This window comes from Elephantulus edwardii, unplaced genomic scaffold, assembly GCF_000299155.1.
Source record: "Elephantulus edwardii isolate Elephantulus edwardi_28Jun2011 unplaced genomic scaffold, EleEdw1.0 scaffold00097, whole genome shotgun sequence".
NCBI lineage: Eukaryota > Metazoa > Chordata > Mammalia > Macroscelidea > Macroscelididae > Elephantulus > Elephantulus edwardii.
The window spans coordinates 11837168-11842911 of record NW_006399847.1 but is presented as its reverse complement, the minus strand read 5'-3'; positions in this window follow the sequence as shown (position 1 = coordinate 11842911).

The following is a 5744-nucleotide window of genomic DNA, read 5'->3' as shown; positions in this document are numbered from 1 at the left end:
TGAATTTGTTCTTCAGTTCCTTGAGCTTAAGAAATGCTGAGCTTTTGATTTTCTGACTCCAACTCCTTGCACATTTCATTGTAATATTTTACTTTGTCATCCCACGCTGCCTTTTGAAATCTTCTATTCAACTCTTTAGTATCTTGAGTTCTTCTTTGTGCTTTGGCTTCTCTGAGCTCCAGTGCAATTTTCAGAGTCTCTTCTGACATCCATTTTGGTCTACTCTTCCTCTTCTGTCTTTGTAATGACCTTTTGCACTCTTCCTGGATTATACCCTTGATATCCTCCCAAAACTCATCTGGTCTTCTCTCTTTAGTGTTCAAGGCCTCAAACTTGTCCCTGAGCTGGTTCTGAAATTCAGGTGGGATAGACTCAAAGTCATAGTTTGGTTCCCGTGGACTTGGTTTAATTTTCCTCAGCTTCAGCTTGAACTTGCATATGAGGAGTTGGTGGTCTCTTCCACGATTGGCTCCTGGCCTAGTTTTCACAGCTGATATTGAGCTTCTCCAGCAGTTCTTTCTGCAGTGAAATCCATGTATATAACCTGCGTTAATGTCTCTTAAAAAACATATTTGCAATGAATAAGTCATGCAAAATTCTTTCTCTCTCCAGCTCCATTTCTGTCACTGAGTCCATGTTTTCCAACTACTGAATCTCCTTCTCTGTTCCCAACTTTTGCATTCCAGTCACCCATTATTATCAATGCATCTTGATTGCAAGTTTGATCGATCTCCGACTGTAAAAGTTGGTAAAATTTTTCTATTTCCTCTTCCTTGGCTCTGGTTGTTGGTGCATATATCTCAATGATAGTAGTATTCACTGGCCTTCCTTGTGTGCATATGGATATTATCCTGTCACTCACTATATTGTACTTCAAGATGGATCTAGCAATGACTTTCTTAACTATGAAAGCAACTCCATTTTTCCTCACCTTTTCATCTCCAGAGTAATATATCATATGATCATCTGACTCAAAATTCCCCATGCCAGTCCATCTCATCTCCCCAATGCATAGTATGTCAATATTTATGCGTTTCATTTCTTCCTTAACAATATCTAATTTTCCTTCATTCATTGTTCTCACCAGTGTCTGCTTACAACTGTTCCTCTTCCTTTGTATTTCCATATCTGAAAGCTCAACTTCAGTTGCCCTTTCTGTTATCTACATGTATTCTGTTGTACATAGGGTTTTTGGAGGCCTGCTATTTCAGAAGTGGATGGCCAATCCTTCTTCCTAGCCTGTCTTAATCTGAATGTTCAGATTTAGAGATGTATCAGAGAGACCAGCATTTTACAGAAAAGTGAAAGATATATCCCTTATTGTGGAGTTAACCATTCATATCAGTGTTGTCCCTGCCCTTGGCACAGGTGTATTTACTCACTTATTTCCCTGCTCCTCCATCTGCCAGGATACCCATCCACTTCTACCCACTCCCTTCAACATCCATCTTCCATTGTCCCGTCCTTGATCTGATATATCTGAAGCTTCCTTGGCTTCTGTGATTCCACATACGTTGTCCTCTGACACTTTCTTATGCTGTGACCAGTGTCTCTTAAGTTCAGTGGCAATGCTTTCCAAGCAAAGCTGATATATCCTCTAAAACTGGTGTGTAGACAGGTTTTTCTTGGTCCTCGGGCCTGTGGCTCTCAGGCCTGAATGGATCTCGCACAGTTTTGGGGACTCCACGTTTACCTGAATATGTGGGCGGAGGGTTCCAAGGTCCCTTGGTGTCTCTCTTCTCTGCCTGTCAGGATTGCTTTCTTCCTCCCTCTATGCGGCCTTAGAACAGATCTCACACGGCTTTGGGAACTCCATGTTTACAGTCTATCATATAAATCTTGAAAGGAGATGGTAAAATAAAGTCTGTGATTCAAAGTAAACTTAGGCATAATTCAGTTAAAATATAAAACAATTAAATTTTTCCTTTTTGTTTATTGGAAAGGTCATCTTTGATACAAGGTCAGAAAGTTCTATTATTATGTTAATAGAAGGAACTGACTCTCAGCTATAAATTGCAGAGTGGATAAGAAACTCCAACAGTTAAAGAATTTTAAAATAATACAGAAGTTTTCTTTAAAATTGTCTGTCTATACAAAAAGGACACTTCTTCTTTTTAAAATATTATTAAAGAAATATTACTTTTCTATAATGATTGGAACAGGACACCAGCAGAGAACTATCAGAAATGCAGACTGGGTTTAGAAGTGGTCATGGTATTAGGGATATTGTAGCTAATGTTAGATGGATCTTGGCAGAAAGCAGGGAGTACCAGAGGAATGTCTTTCTGTGTTTCATTGACTATGCAAAGGCATTTGCTGTGTGGATCACAACAAACTGTGGCTAACTCTAAGAATGGGAATCACAGAACACTTGATCGTGCTAATGTGAAACCTATACTTGGACCAGGAGGCAGTCGTCAGAACAGAGCAAGGAAACTGTATGGTTCAAAAATGAGACGGGTCTATGCCAGGAATGTGTCTTATCTCCATACCTTTTCAATCTTTATGCCGAACAGATTGTCCATGAAGCTGGGCTCTATGTGGAGAAATGTGGCATCAGAATTGGAGGAAGACTCATCAACAATCTGCGTTATGCAGATGACACAATGCTGTTTGCTGAAACTGAGGAGGATCTGAAGTGCTTGCTATGGAAGGTCAGGGACCACAGCCTTCAGTATGGATTGAAGCTCATATTTTAAAAAAAAACCAACACAAAAAAACCCCACAAAGATTCTCACCCCTAGGCCTATTGGCAGTATCATGATGGATGGTGAAGAGATTGAGATTGTTAACAGCTCTATTTTGCTTGGCTCTACAATCAACACTCTTGGCACCAGCAGCCAGGAAATTAAAAGATATATTGTGATGGGAAAGCCTGTGGTTAGAGACCTTTCTAAAGTACTGAAGAGCAACAGTGTCAGTCTGGAGACTAAGGTGTGCCTGATACAGACCATCGTCTTTGCAATCACTTGCTATGCATTAGAGAGCTGGGCATTGACTAGGGGTGATAGAAAGAGAATTGATGCCTTTGAGCTGTGGTGTTTGGAGAAGAGTATTGAATTTACCATAGACTGCTAAGAGAATGAACAGGTTTGTCCTGGAGAGGGTGAAACCAGACTGCTCCTAGGAGTCAAGGATTCTGAAGCTTCATCTGACATGCTTTGGACATGTTGCAAGGGGGGACTAGTCTTTAGAGAGGGATGTCATACTTGAGAGGGTGGATGGGCAGTGCAGGAGAGGAAGACCCTTTATGAGATGGATTGATTCAGTGGCTGTGGTAATGAGGTAGGTATGTCAGAGACAATGAGATTGGCACAGGATAGAGAAGGGTTTAGGGCTGTTGTATATAGGGTCGCTATGAGTCGCAGGCAACTCAACAGGACATAACAACAATAACAACAAAGCTCTCTTGTATATTAAAATATCAGTTTCAACACTAAGGCACACCTGATTCAAATCAAAGTATTTCAATTTCTTTATATGCATTTGAAAGTTGGACAATGAATAAGAATGATGAAATAAGGACAATGAAAGAAGACTTGACGCCTTTGAATGGTGGTGTGGGAGAAGAGTATTGGATATACTAAAGAGTATTGGATATACTAAGAGTATTAGATATGCTAAAGGACTCATATGCTTTGGGTACATTGCCAGGAGGGACCAGTCCTTTGAAAACGGTATCATGCTGGGAAAGGTACAGGGTCTTAGAAAAATAAGACAACCCTCAACTATAGATTGACGCAATGACTGAAACAATGGGCTCAAGCATGACAGATATCATGATGGTGGTGTTACCACTAGGAATTCCATGTTCTTGGCCAGAAAGGACACCACTTGTGCTACAAAAGTAGCACAGTGTACAGCAAATGTGGTGGGTCTTAAAAGAGCCATTGGTTAGTTGGCTTGCTTGGTGTGTGTTCTTCTCTGGCCCTCATGTTTGCTCAAAGAATTTGTTGAGCAGAGAGAAAGAAAAGAGAGAGGAAGAAGACCTAACATGGGCTGAGCCCTTGTTGCAAGCCTGGAAACTCAATGACCACTAAGGTTAGGGATGTCTGGCTTGCCAGGAAGAAAGGTGAAACAGGAGTGATGGTGAAAATAAGGAGTAGTTTATCAGCAAAAGTTCTTTCCAGAGAGACAAATAGGTCACTCTACTCGGAAACAAAAGGGATGGAGAGGACCCTACGCCATGAAGCAGTAGGAATATCCAAACAATAGCTTGCTCCCTTGTTTGGACACGCTTTAGGACTTGAATCTGGGCCAATGGGACGACGTCTCAGGGAATTCAAACCTTAATGGGAAATTCTCTTTCTGGTAAGTTGTTCTTGATGTCGCTGGTTGTTTGATGAGTCCCTCACACACCTAAAATGCTAAATACATTGTTTTAGGGAACAATGTTTACTGCACATGTTAGGACTGTGAGACACCAAGGTCCTTTTTATCATTGTTGTTAGGTGCCATTGAGTTCAGTAAGACTCGTGGCGACCCTATGAACAGTCAACCTTGAAACCTGCCCTGTTCTGTGCCATCCTCACCATCTCTGAGACACTAGAACCCATTGCTGAAGTCACCATGTCAATCTATCTCCTTGGGGGTCTTCCTCTTGGCTGACCCTCCATCTTTCCAAGCATGATGTCACTTTTCAAGGAATAACCTCACTTAGCTACATGTCCAAAGTATGAAAAAGCTTCATCATCCTCACCTCCAAGGAGCACTCTCATTGCAGTACATATTTATTCAGTACTCTTCTCCAGCACCACAACTCAAAGGCATCAATTTCTTCTATTAACCTTATTCATTGTCCAGCTCTCTGATGCTTGCAGGTGATTGGAAGACCATAGACTGAATCAGAAGTACTTTAGTCTTCAAACTGACATCATTGGTCTTTAATTTTATGGAGTGTCCCTGACAATAGACTTGCCCAATGCAATACAACTCCTGATTTTCTGACTGCTGGTACCAACAATGTTGATTGTAGATCCAAGCAAGATGAAATCATTAACAGTGTGAGTCTTTTCTCCATTTATCATAATTTTGGGTGTTGGGCCCCTATTGAGACTTTTGTCTTCTTGAGATGATCTTTTTGAGATGTAACCCATACCAAAGTTAGCTTGTGTTTCATATCCTCCTCACTTTCAGCAAGCAAAGTTGTGTCATCAGCATAACAAAGATTGTTGATGAGTCCTCCTCCAAACCTGATGCCACACTCCTCTTCATAGAATCCAGTTTTCATGAATTATTTGCGCAACATAAAGATTGAATAGGCATGAAGAAAGTATACAACCCTGATGCACATCCTTCCTGATCTTAAACCATGTAGTGTTCCCTTGCTCTATTCACCCAAAAGCTTCTTAGTCTAGGTATAATGAGCACAATCGAGTGTCCTGCGGTTCCCAATCTTATCATTGTGAGCCATAATTTATTATGTTCCACTCAGTCAAATGCCTTTGCAAAGTCAATAAAACACAAATATATGTTCTTCTGATATTCTCTGCTTTCAGCCAGGATTCATCATCTGAAATCACCAATGGTATCCCTTGTGCCACGGACTCTTCTAAAACCAGCTTTTACTTTTTTAGTTTTTTATTTATTTTTTATTAATTTTAATAGACATTTACAGAGGTTTTGGATTTCCATTCATTCATTGCCACACTTTTCTCCCTGCCCACCCTTCCCCACCAGTTCGCTCCCCTCTCCGAAAAGAAAAAGAAAAGGAAAAAAAATTCCTTCATTAGTATACAATTCCC